Source organism: Myxocyprinus asiaticus, chromosome 50 (genome assembly GCF_019703515.2).
Source record: "Myxocyprinus asiaticus isolate MX2 ecotype Aquarium Trade chromosome 50, UBuf_Myxa_2, whole genome shotgun sequence".
In the NCBI taxonomy this organism is placed as follows: domain Eukaryota; kingdom Metazoa; phylum Chordata; class Actinopteri; order Cypriniformes; family Catostomidae; genus Myxocyprinus; species Myxocyprinus asiaticus.
The window spans coordinates 5,784,212-5,799,064 of record NC_059393.1 but is presented as its reverse complement, the minus strand read 5'-3'; positions in this window follow the sequence as shown (position 1 = coordinate 5,799,064).

Sequence of the window (14,853 nt, the reverse complement as noted above, 5' to 3'; positions counted from 1 at the left end):
CAAAGTGTGACTGTGTCATACCCCAGGAGAGACTGAAGTCAGACCTAGAGCAGTCATTCCAGGTCTCCCTCCCCAATCCGATCTCCATCAGAAAGGCGTTTGGATGTGAATGTGATAGACAGTTCCCACTCAGAATCCCCACTATATCCTCTATAACCATTTGATATTTACAACATTTCAAGTCGATTCTCGATTCCCAATGCCTCAGAATAGAGGAGTTGATTAATTTTGGAATCGATTCCCAGACCTAGCATCATTCTTCAACTGATTCTAATGGAAAATCATTACCACCTCTAAAAGCCTCAACATTTCCCTGCAAATTGCATGTAATACCATTAAATATTGACTAGGTTCAACTGAGAAATTATAAATATTAATAAATTCAGTAAAACTAACTTTATGTTGAATTGCTTAACCCTAACAATTCCCTTAAATTTATTTATTTTTTTTCTGTTTGCATGAGTGCACGATATAACTTTTTTTTTTACTTAAATTTCAGTTTGTTCCTCACAAAAATAATTGTATGGCTTCTACATCATATGGACTGCTTTTACAATCATTTTATGGTCCTTCTGTCATTTTTTAATTTTTTTAAGCCCCAACCCGGACTCTGAAAACTCCTTTTGTGTCCCATGACTAAATGAAACTAAATGAAAATTAAAAGATAAGATCATAAAAAAATGATGACATATTTGAAAATGTTAACATTTTAAAGTTTAGCTTTCGGTAAAGCAGTGTTAACCCTCAGAGACCCAGCATAGCAGAATTGCTACTTTTTTTTAACAGCAATTACAACAATAACACACACACTCTGAACTGTATCACAATAACCGTTTTGGTGAGAAGAAAATTGCATGTTGAATGTCAGAGCTTGCTAAAGTCACACAATAGTCACCCCAAAAAGAAATATGTTTAAAAATCAAAATGTTTGTAATCTATGGCTTCCTAAAAAATATGTTCAAGGAGGAAAAAAGAAAATACAACACCAGTCTCTATGTTGGAGTCTTTAAGGTTTAAAAGCACCAGAGTGACATTTGAAATATGCTAAAAAAGTGATGTTTTGGTGGTGCGGGATGAACGTAACTATATTTAAATTGCCTTTTGAGTGTGTGTTGTTACTGGATACAATTAGCCCTAATGTCCTTAAATATCACAAGTCATTCATCTAAACAAACAAGCCTAATTAAGTCATGGATGATGTTTTATTATAATTATTATTATTGTGAAATTTGCAAGTTTAACAGGGGATTTACTCTCTTTCTTAATTGAAGCAATGTAACTTGACTTCAGCACCATGGACAGCTCAGGTCACTTTATTGCTGCCCTCTCCTGGACACTACATGATGTTCACTTTCACCTTTTATTCTACATGCAGAGTTAGTCTATAAAATGACATCTCATGATTTAATAAAAATTAAGAGTCAATTTACATTATATTGACATCAGCATCGTGGTAGCTTTGCCTTTTGTGAGTGCTAGCTTTGCCTTATGTTAAAAGATTATACAGTAAATACTGTACACTGTGGGTGTGTGTGTGTGTGTGTGTGTGTGTCTTAAATAAACATTAAACATTATTTTCATGAAAATGAAACATTATATGAGACATTACTTCAATTATAAAGTGTTTAAAGATCATCGTATTATGATTTTCTTTCTCGTAGGCTGTTACAACGATGGGAAGCATTACTGTGTTATGTATCATCTTCAGCTCTTTGACAGTAAAGGGGAGTAAAGAGCCAGATGTTCATAAAATAAAAAAACTTTGCATACATGAAAAAGTCATGGCCTTTGGTTTACAGTTAATGTACAGTATTATAATCCATATAGACTTGTGGATGATCTTACAGTTCATCGAGTGTTTTGTGAGGCAGGTTAATGACAATAAGTTGTTGAGAAACAATAAAAATACTTACATCCTTACAAAAAGCACTGTGGTGCTGGTGGTGTCAGATGATAATAACACAGTCACACTTTGATGTATACCATGGTACTGCATGACAACTATATCGATATACTATGATATTTACATCTTACCACCACAGAACAAAAAATGACAGAAATATTTTCAGTGTGCATTACTCATTCAAGTATCTACTCTTTTACAGCAAACATGAGAATGACAGCTGAACAGCATTTATAAAAAATAAATAAATAAAAAAATAAAAAAAATTATGCTCATTCCTGCAGTAAACAAGTTTATTTTTAGCGATGGGTAAAAATATTTGATAATACTCCTTGTGTTATTTTTTTTTGTTGTTGCTCCTTGTGTGTGTGTGTGTATGTGTGTGTTTGTTTTGTTTTTTGGCTGCTTGGAGAACTGGGCCTGGTGCAATGCTCCGAAGCTTCACAAGTTTTCACTGAAAGATGTTTCCAACACAGGTAGCAATTTGAATTCATTGGCTATTCTTAGAATTCACCAGTGTGTCCACCACATCATGCCTCTCCATCTTAATGCAGTAGTTGGGAAGAGGTGGGAGTTCCACACTGGGACTGTGATTCAGGAATAGAGGGGATTCGGAGTGGAAACTGTCTATCACATTCACATCCAAACACCTCTCTGTTGGAGATCGGATGGGGGAGGGAGACCTGGAACGACTGCTCTGGGTCTGACTTCAGTCTCTGCTGGGGTATGGTGAGCAAGGGTAAGAGTGTGATCCGAACAGGACATATCAAGAGTAATGGCTGTTTTGCACCAAAGCTGAATGTATGTGAAGCTGCAGTGTAATTGCCAACATGATCAAACAGGAAATTGAATTGAAATGAAAAGAACAAACAATAATTTTTATTCAGCATCAAACTAGTTTGATCAAAACTTGGTGGTGGGGGGGCCTGGGTAGCTCAGCGAGTATTTACGCTGACTACCACCCCTGGAGTCGTGAGTTCGAATCCAGGGTGAGCTGAGTGACTCCAGCCAGGTCTCCTAAGCAACCAAATTGGCCCTGTTGCTAGGGAGAGTAGAGTCACATGGGGTAACCACCTCGTGGTCGCAATTAGTGGTTCTCACTCTCAGTGGGGTGTGTGGTAAGTTGTGCATGGATCACAGAAAGTAGCATGAGTCTCCACATGCTGGGAGTCTCTGAGATTTCATGCACAACGAGCCACGTGAAAAGATCTGCGGATTGACTGTGTAGGATATTAGAGGCAGAAAAATTGCTGGCAATATGACTTCAGTCTATGAAACAAAGCCTTTTAATCCTGGAATTCCTCAATGTCATAAATTAAAAGAATCTGTTGACTAAGGTGTCAAGAATCCTAGCTGACGCTCACATCTGGCCAATAAAACTAACAAAAGAGACTTGTCCAGATCGCACATGACTTGAGAACTTCTCTGCAAAGAGGCCCTAAGTGCAAAGGTTATGGGCAAGAAAAGACAGAGAACACACTACCTGGAATTCCCGAGAAAGACTCAGAACACACTTGGTTTTGTCCTCCGATACAAACCAATCTGCTACACTTAGACTCATCAGATCACGAGACATTGTGATTATTATTATTCTGCAAACAGCAGCTAAAAAGGAATCTATGAACGCTGTACTTCGCTGAGTTAACCCTCTTAAATGTACAGAATGCATTTAAGCCTACAATGTACACAATACCTAGCCTTGCTAGATAATTCTGAAAATTACTTTGACCTGTGATTACTTTTATAACTGACAAATTAATGATTATAGCCTGATGTACCTTTTAAAATATGTGTAGTGATTTGTAATCACTTATAACTGACAAATCAATAAGTATAATCGTTAATCTTGTATTATTCACCTCATTCTACTAAGAATGGTAACTAACCCGATAATATACCCTGACAATCAGGTTTCTCATGATGTGTAATGTTTTATCCATGTTGTAAAACCAATGAATTAACCAGTTTGACTGGTAATCAGGGATTTTCATGTTTTGTTATTTACACATGTAATGTCCATGAAAGTATGTCATATTTAGTATGTAAATGTTTGCCTGTTTACGTGGAGAATGGTTGATGAATGTCATGTCTCTTGCACCGTTTTCAAGATATAAAAGTTCATGATTAAACATTCACTATTTTGAGTGGGAGTTGAAAGAATCCTTCACACAAAGGATTGTAAATCAACTTTGAAAAGGACAGAACAGTCGACCATGTGACTCTGAAAAGCCACTTCTGATTGGCTTAGGACACCTTTGGGGTGCATCCAATTTCAGTTCAAACGTTTCCTACCGAGGAACAACTCTATTTCTTCTCTCTTGCAACGCTCTCTTGATCTCCCTCGTGGTCTCCTCTTCTTTGGCTCTCTTGCTCTTCAGCTCCACAGCCTCCGTGCCATGTAGAGTCCAAGGAAAACTCGGGACTCATCCGAAGGAAGCCTCTCACTCTTTGCTCTATGGTTCACAGACCCAACGGGAGTCGCGAGTCCTCCTTGTCGAAGGCCTCGCTTCAAAGCCCACTTCATCATCTATCGAGACAGCAACTATCAACGATCATTACAGAGTCCAAAACATCGACGGAACGAACTTTCTTCAAATGCCAAAGAACCAAGCAACACAAGGAAGTGCAATCCAAGGAAACGCAACAACACGCAAGTACATCTCCAGACTTTAGCTAAAGTGCTGGTGTATTAGTTAAATACTTTGTGTAATCCGATTGCAAATCGATTTAGACTCAAAGAAGGATAAATGGTTCTTAAGGCATTGTCAACAGACTCCATTAAGTTCATTTTCTCTGTATTGATCATTTACTTCACATTCTGTCACTACTCACCAACCTGTTTCATGTTGTATGTGTTAGATTAGTTTTATGTTTAGTATAGTAATAAAGTTTGTCTGTATTCAAAGATAATTTGACTGTGGTATATTTTGATATATAATCTCATCCTTGTTTTTAAAAGATTTCGCTTCAAAGCTATACCTAAATATGAGTGATATTATTTTCAATAAGCCATGAGAATAATATTACTCCAATAAGAGAATGAATCATAATTCCCTTATTAAAGCTAATTCCTTACAATAGAAATTGTGAGCGAATACAACGAGACGTTGTATTACGACTTTAATGGTAATCTAGTTATTTGTCATTTATCTCATTTATAATGGTTGATGAACGCGACTAATTCCATTATACATTTCCTTACATAATAATGTAGAATAAGGACAGTTTAATTTAATTCCTAGCTCACACATTCTGTTTTCCTATATATAATGGTGGGGCTACGCGGGCACTTTAACCCATCCCGTGTACATTTATACTACCAAATGTCATACAACTGTCTCAGAAGCGGAGGCAACTGAGACTTGTCCACCATCACCCGGATTGAGGTGAGTAATCGCGCCACCACGAGGACTTACTAAGTAGTGGGAATTGGGCATTCCAAACTGGGGAGAAAAGGGGATAAAAAAAAAAAAATAAAACAAATCAACAGTGAGAACGAATGATCAAAAACAGCAAGAAATTAAAACTTCACAGTAGACAGTTCACAAAACACAGCAGTTCAAATCAAACTCACTCTTCTTTAAGTCTGCACTCCTGCCTGTAAAATTCCTCCTCGGATGGGAAAAGTGCTGTTGACACATCAGAGAAAGATTCAACTCTGCCTGATGAAGTAGCAGGAGGTATCCAGGGAGACTGAACATGAAAATTTGGGTCCTGTGAATGCATAGGTCATAGTCTAGGTTACATCTGTTCTCTGACCAAACAAGCATACAGATGGGAGAAAAATCAACAAGCAACTGCTGAGGAGTTTGAACGTGTCTAATGCAAAGGAGGAGTTTTTACATGCTGATTTTGAAGATCCACTTGGTCCTTCATCCTGATTACTACAAAACAAAACAAAACAAAACAAAGACACATTGATGATCTACAGCAGATACTTTCTTAAAGTGAAAATGTATTCTGCTCTTTGAATTTGTGGTGCATTTCAGTCTTTTAAAAACAACATTGATACTAACCATGGTTAACCCATTATAGTTCAGGGTTAACTCTATAATAGCTGTGTCCACTCCATCCATCAGGTGGGTCTGCCAGTTAAGAGGTTAAAGGTGAAAAAATACTGCCCCTTTAAGACTATCTTTTACAAACTATTACAGAAACTATTAGGCCAATGTCCATATACATTTATATACAATTTTGATAAAGGATAATGCAAAATAACTTACATGACAGCCGTTTTGTCAACCATTTATCAGCATTTCTCTCAAACAGCCATGTATCAAAGTATCATATGATAAAAATCATATGAAATCATGAAAAAAAAAAAAAACATTTATTCTGCTACTGTATCTACATGCACTTTTATATCCAAGGGTTTGATTTTTATAACAAATATTTTTTTCCACTATTGTTATATTTGTCTTGCAAACTTTATACCATGCCTTCATTTATTTTTGCCACTTTTTAAATGTTTTGCCTTTTTATCTTGTCCCAGACCCAGATCTTAAAATATAAAATAGATCATTAAAAAATTGATTGTTAAAATTTAAAAAATTAAAAATCGGGGAAACATTTATTGTGTAAAATACAGTGGTGTGAAAAAGTGTTTGCCCCCTTCCTGATTTCTTATTTTTTTGCATGTTTGTCACACTTAAATGTTTCAGATCATCAAACAAGTTTAAATATTAGTCAAAGATAACACAAGTAAACACAAAATGCAGTTTTAAAATGAAGGTTGTTATTATTAAGGGAAAACAAAATCCAAACCTACTTGGCCCTGTGTGAAAAAGTGATTGCCCCCTAAACCTAATAACTGGTTGGGCCACCCTTAGCAGCAACAACTGCAATCAAGCGTTTGCGATAACTTGCGATGAGTCTTTTACAGCGCTGTGGAGGAATTTTGGCCCACTCATCTTTGCAGAATTGTTGTAATTCAGCCACATTGGAGGGTTTTCAAGCATGAACTGCCTTTTTAAGGTCATGCCACAGCATCTCAATAGGATTCAGGTCAGGACTTTGACTAGGCCACTCCAAAGTCTTCATTTTGTTTTTCTTCAGCCATTCAGAGGTGGACTTGCTGGTGTGTTTTGGATCATTGTCCTGCTGCAGAACCCAAGTTCGCTTCAGCTTGAGGTCACGAACAGCTGGCCGGACATTCTCCTTCAGGATTTTTGGTAGACAGCAGAATTCATGGTTCCATTTATCACAGCAAGTCTTCCAGGTCCTGAAGCAGCAAAACAGCCCCAGACCATCATACTACCACCACCATATTTTACTGTTGGTATGATGTTCTTTTTCTGAAATACGGTGTTACTTTTACGCCAGATGTAATGGGACACACACCTTCCAAAAAGTTCAACTTTTGTCTCGTCAGTCCACAGAGTATTTTCCCAAAAGTCTTGGGGATCATCAAGATGTTTTCTGGCAAAAATGAGATGAGCCTTAATGTTCTTTTTGCTCAGCAGTGGTTTTGGTCTTGGAACTCTGCCATGCAGGCCATTTTTGCCCAGTCTCTTTCTTATGGTGGAGTCATGAACACTGACCTTAACTGAGGCAAGTGAGGCCTGCAGTTCTTTGGATGTTGTTGTGGGGTCTTTTGTGACCTCTTGGATGAGTCGTCGCTGCGCTCTTGGGGTAATTTTGGTCGGCCGGCCACTCCTGGGAAGGTTCACCACTGTTCCATGTTTTCGCCATTTGTGGATAATGGCTCTCACTGTGGTTCTCTGGAGTCCCAAAGCTTTAGAAATGGCTTTATAACCTTTTCCAGACTGATAGATCTCAATTACTTTCTTTCTCATTTGTTCCTGAATTTCTTTGGATCTCGGCATGATGTCTAGCATTTGAAGATCTTTTGGTCTACTTCACTTTGTCAGGCAGGTCCTATTTAAGTGATTTCTTGATTGAGAACAGGTGTGGCAGTAATCAGACCTGGGTGTGGCTAGAGAAATTGAACTCAGGTGTGATAAACCACAGTTAAGTTATGTTTTAAGAGGTGGGGCAAACACTTTTTCACACAGGGCCATGTAGGTTTGGATTTTGTTTTCCCTTAATAATAACAACCTTCATTTAAAAACTGCATTTTGTGTTTACTTGTGTTATCTTTGACTAATATTTAAACTTGTTTGATGATCTGAAAAATTTTAGTGTGACAAACATGCAAAAAAATAAGAAATCAGGAAGGGGGCAAACACTTTTTCACACCACTGTATATATTTATATACATTTTTAATGTTATACATATTACATATACATATATACACAAATTATGACTTTCTCGCAGTTCTTTGTGGAGTCATTTCCGTCACAACCAACAGTCACAAATAATTTTCTTTAAAGTTTGTTTACCAAGGAGGCAACAGTGTCAGTGAAGAGTATGCTTGAGATGAAATATAAGACAAGTGATATGTCAAGAAAACATGGAAAATCAAGGTAAATATCATTTTTGAACAGAATATTGTTATTGTGAGTCATTTAAAATCAAGTTCCAGGTTTGTGTGAAAATATAATTTAATTGTGTGACTTTAGGAAATAAAATACCAGCTATGAAATAAGCCATAGAAAGACAAAGGGGTCTGCCATTTTATTCCAAAATGTTCTGAAATATCATTTCCATCACAGAATGAATGATAATGAGGTGTGGAAATGACATTTGTTCAGGATGTTTCAGAAAATAATGACAGAATTCTCCTGTGATGCATGGATATCCATTTTATTTTATTTTATTTTATTATTTTGCCTATTTGGGCAAAAATTGCACACAGTGGAGTCACTTTTAGCATTTAAGTAAGTCATCACAACCTGAATTTGTCATCTTGTCCAACTCACCTCCATCAGTTTCTGCACTGACAAGCTGCAGGTCACAGCAATGCTCCAGTTTCTCACGGCTCATGATTTCTTGTTGTAAATCACTGAGCATAATGTAAAAGCCACGTTGACAATGTGACACTCACGGTCAGTTAACCTGACATATTAAATCAATTAATAGAATAACAGCCAGGAAAACTGACTCTTGCATTTACTTTAATATGTTGTTGGGTGACCCTTTGCACGCGGGTCTTTCTATACTAGCTGTGGTAACTGTTGTCACTCACTTTAATAAATCAACAAATCTTGCTCATATTGAGAGAAATCCTATAAAACCATATGAAAATGCACTTCCTCACTGAAATACCTCACATAATCATATCGGTAACATTTTTAATCTTTTGTTGATTTAAAAACTCCATTGGAGCATTAAAATATGCAGGTCACCCCTTCAAAATGGGCTGGAATAGAGTAACCTACCTATATTTTTCATCTTTTTAAAATAATAAAACTTGAAAAAAAAGTTATATCTACTGTGTGTGTGTGTGTATGTGTGTGTCTATATATATATATATATATATATATATATATATATATATATATATATATATATATATATATATATATAATGGTCTTTAAATAATATTATTATTATTATTATTATTATTATTATTATTATTATTATCCGCTTCAACTCTGGAACATTTCACGTAAATTTGAAAGCTCACCATTCACACATACTGTGGACTAATTACAATTTTTTTTTCCACATTTTTCAGAAAACCTCCTAAATTTAAAGGGAAAAAACCCCAATAATTGTTTATGAATAATAATTTAAGTTTACAATGATTAAAAGAAAGTTTTTTGTTGTTGTTGTTGTTTTACTAATTTTGCAAGCATATAATTCTGTTTCTGTTCACTCTTTCTCCTTGCAAAAAGTCTTATTCCATTCCACTAGATGGCAGCAAGTACTATGAAAAATCATTTTCTAATAAAACATATTTATCACCTTCCACCACAACATGCCGATCTGAAATGTAGGTGGCGCTCTAACTCATCTCAGCCCTCACAGATGTGATCTTCAACTTTTTAGTTCATGCATCATATGTAAACTTATTTAGCAAGATAGTGGACCCGTAATCTGTATTTTTATGCAATTAAATAATATTGATTTAATTAAATACATAAAAAATACAATTTTAAGTTACATTTAACATAAAATTATTTAATATATAAAATTTGTTTTATAAATAAAATATTTATGTGTAATATATAATGCTTGCATTCCAAACCCAAATAATCATTATTGATGTACGGAGTCATACACTTGTAAATTGCATTTTTATTTTACTTAATACTGAACATTTAATTGACTTCAATTGACTTGATGTTAACCCCCTGCAGTACCCCCATGGACCCCACTGTTGGACACCCCTGTATAAAGTGAAACAGAAATGTACAATATCTCCATCAAGAGGGTGAACAGGAAATCAATTGCTCTGCAGAACCACTAAATGGCAGTTTGACTGCAGTATTATCAAACTGTGCAGAAAGCTTCAGGTCAGTAATGCTGTTACTACCTCTAGAGGGAGCCCTAATCCATTTCAACTTGTAATAGAATAGACCTTGTTAACATCTATGCTGACAAACAGTTTGAAAATGGAATGAAAATATTGGAATATTGAGTCTTTCTGTTCTTGTATCCCATGCTTTATAATGTTCAGTGAGATAAGAATATAATTTAGTATAAAACTAAAAAAATGCTCTTAAGAAAGTAAAAATAAATACAAAATAAATTGAGGTTTATGCTAAAATAAAAATAAAAATAGGCCATTAGATCAAGACACCAAGATGCATTTTCTGAAAAACAAGTCTTTCCTCATTTAAACCTTTTTTCGGCAGAATAAATATTCCATAAAATACACTTAAAATGGTTTTTGTTTGTTTTTCAAACTCATGCTCAGGTTGAGAAAAGATTTTCTATGGTAGGCCTAATGCTCTCAATAGACTTCATTTGTATTGAACTCGGAATATTCCTTTAATATTATATTTATTTTTAGCGAAAAAAGCACAAGATACAGTTCAAAAACAAATGGTACTGGTTGTAACTGAAAATTCACCTTGACTTTTCCCCCAAAGACCTAAATGTTCTCTCTGTTCTGGGTCCCTGGGGCCCGTATTCTCAGCCAGGTCTCTGGCTCCACAGTGGGGTCGTGTCATGAGTGCATTGATTCAGATGCAGGTTTGCTCTTGTTCATCTATAAATACATACAGGGTGCTATCATTGGCTTGCCTGGAGAGAGAAGATTCTCTCGTTGCCTGTCTCACTATCTCCACCCTTTGTCCTGTTCGCCTCCTCTCGGGTGAGGCTATTTCTGCAGGCAATCTATAAATCACAGCACCCTGCCTTCTGGGGTTCAGTTTCTAGGCAGTAGATCAATGAAGAGCAAGAGAACTGCGTGGTGAAGTGATAAAAATGTGCAGGGGATAGGTTGGGGAAGATGCTCCATTGTATCCCATCCAGCGGGAAAGATTTGAGTTGGGAATCGAAAGCCAGTTTTTATAGAGAAACTGTTGTTGTTTAAAAAAGACACTAGGTTCCGTTATAAGTCTTGACCATCTGCATTTTTCTGCCAATGTGGAGGAATTACCGCACTGAGTCTAAGAAATGAAAAAGAAAAAGATGTTGATGTCAATGTAGGTGGAACACCTAGTCACACCCACAGATGACGTGGACCAATGGCAGTAAGAAGGTGCTTAACAGCCGGCACAAATGTTTACTGAACATTTGAACCACTGCAACAAACTCAAAAGCACCTTCTTTTAGGCCATTCTTTATTTGAAATTATGTCACACTCATTCTTCAATTGCACTAGAAGTATATTGGTGCCTTTATGATGAACTGGTCAAAAAGACTCCAAAATCAGTCTCAAACTCATGAGTTTTTGGTCTAAGAACTCCTTTACCGTATCGGTCAGAAAGGGGGGGTTGTCAATATTGCTTCTAAAGATCTAATAGAATTGTTAAAGGAACTGTAAAAACTTACTAGGCGAACAGGCTTCTTTTAGCTCGCCTAAAAAAATATGACAAAACGCACTGATGTTTTTCTGAAGAATTGTCCATTTGATGATATTTTGAAAATGTATCAAGTGCAGGAAATGAATTAGAGATATATACACATCAATTTTCACTAGTTAAAATGTTAATTGTTGAGATCAGCAATGGAATTACTACTAGTTAAAATGCTAATTCTTGTATCAGTACTGACATTTCCACTAGTAAAACCGTTAACCCTTCATATCAAAATGACACCACTACTCACGGAAATACACATTCTTCATATCAAAAATGGAATTTCAACTACTAATAAAAAACAATTACTATTATCAGTAACTGCATTTTCACTTTAAATATCACAAATATCTGTCTAACTGTTTATAACACTGTAACGGGGTAAGGGATGGGCAAGGAGGCGGTGGGAACAGTCAACGTAAAGTTCAGTAATAAAACTCAACATAAAACAAACATAAACAAATGCAGACACACATGCAACGCGGCCGCGTACGTCTCTCTCTCTCTCTCTCTCGAACTGGTGCCTCCGGCTCATCTTTATCCCCCTCCTGGATGATTAGCCCAATTCAGGGCCGGCCCCGCCCTCCTCCTCATCACAAACATAATTAAAGATATGTAAGGGATAATGTACAGTCAGCTGTTTTTTTTTTTTTTTTTTTTTTTTTTTTGCATAATAAACCCCAACAGTGTGATCAGGACCCCGACGTGAAGCAAAGACACTTGTATCACCCTGAAGGGGTTTATTTTGCGATAACAACCGACTGACTGGAAAATATTGATTTGCATTGAAATGATGTCATTTGTGAAGAAAGAAATCGCTGAACAGCTGAAATCAACCTTGTTCAGGTTTGTGCCGGAGTTCTGTTGGTGTTTACTTTGTAAAAATGACCATCTGACTCCTCAATATTAAGCCTATTACAAGACTTGTCAAATAAATAAATGCACATGAAACATTGATTTAAGTTACTTGTAGAGATTGCACAGTGATCTGAGAAGCAGGAGAGATGGCTCGCAGAACTCGGATGAGCGGTCTGATACGTCTAAATCCCCAGATGTGCGGTTGTTACAGAGCAATATCTGACCGCTGGATGGCACCATTGACCAATCAGTATCGAGTATTTCAGAGAGCCGTGTAATAAGTCAAATTAGTTAATGTGTATTTAAAATTCCAATTTCACATTTTAGGAATGTAATACTAGTAAACAATAATTTTTGATATCAGTAATTACACCTTCTGTTACTAGTGCAAATGTCCATTGCTGATATCAACAACTGAATTACCACTATAAGAAGAAAATGTCTGTAATTTGTTTTTCACTAGTTGCAATGTGCATTTCAGATGTTCAAAAATGTAAATTACAGATATCAAATTTAGCTTTTATATGAGTTGTAGGTCAATTGTTGATAGCACACAGACAATCGTACTAGATACAATGTACATACTGATTTAAAAATATTTAAATCTTCACTTTTACTACTAAGAAGTACATAGATATTCAACTAGTAAGTAATTGCATTTTGAACAGGATTAAATGACAGATCATTGTGAAATTATTCCAGTGAAAATGCAGTTTTATTTTCATTTTTTTATACGAAGAATAAGTAATCCTACGAGTAATGTCATTTTTGATAAGAATTAAAGAATTAATGTTACTAGTGCAAACATAATAACTAGTGAAAAATTGCCACTTTCTCTACTAGTAGTTCCATTGTTAATACCAAGAATAAGCATTTTAACTAATACAAATTTAATTATAGATGTATACTCTATATCCTGCACATGATTAAATGTCAAAATGGTGAAATGGCACACATCCCTGAAAGTCTTGTCCTAACAAACTCATCTAGTCGAAGACCATTGATAATTGGTTAAAACTAATCATGGATGTGGCTTGAACTTGACGCTCTTTATTTTCCTCAATGGATAATTTTAAAATGACGCCATATGTAGTATAAAAACCATCTTCATTCAAGTGAAAAAAGTTTGCCTTCAGTTGTATAAATTAGGCTTAATTCAAAAGTGGGATAAGAATGGGTACCAGAGCCGTTAAATTCCTTACAATTCTCTAGAGTGTACAGTATATAGGGGGGCGGATGGATTTTTCGAAACCCCATACTGTTCTCTGCTATCATTAATTGCAGGTGGAAAAGGCTACGATCTCAAATATCAAATTAAAGGGAGACGGTGATGTGATTAAAAAGAAAACAGAATGACACTATTTCCAAACCTATAATGGAGGTAATTTGGCGTATTGGCTTATCTTTTACAAAGCTTATTATAAGGATTAAGAAAGTAAGCTGTTGAATCAGTGCTTTTTAATTCAAGACGCTGGAGCAAAGGCGATGCGGCCTAGCAAAGCCAAGATAATGGCCAGGGTTTTACAATCGATTCTTCATTACTTTCTTCGCACAGACTATAACCGAAGACTCTTTCACAGCATAAACATTAGCAAACACTGCTCAGTGAGTTCAAGGTACAGAAGACACAACCTCTGGGTGATAGCCTACATCACCATTTCAAAACAGCTAGGCACAGACATTTTCTTAATATACAATGTTGCCCCAACCTGTTGCCAGGCAGAGAGAATTAGAGTGAAGGATGCTGGGAGCTGGACCGGAAAGAAAGTTGAGTTCAAAGAGTGTGCTGCCTCATCAGGATACAAACATTATTTCTTATTCACAGCATTGCTCTGGCAAAACATGCTGTGGAATAGATGGCAGCAATGTTTGGCCGCCGCCTACGGCTATTGCGAATTGCCAAGGTAGATGCCATTAAAAATAAACCTAGTACTTTGTGGTATAGTCATGAAGGAACATGGTAATTCCAGTACCTGGATTTTGGTACTTTAATACTATTATATTAGATATAATTTAGTGCATGTTTGTCATGAACATACAGTACAGTATATAGAAATAGATAAACTAATGAAAGCAAGTACTACAACTGTCTTGCCGTTCAATCCAACAAAACTCTGAAGGACCTTGCAAAGACACTTTCTACAAAAAGGTTACAAAATAAGGTTTTAGGGCCCTATTTTAAGAGGTAAATGCCTTAAGCACAGCGCAATGTGATACAT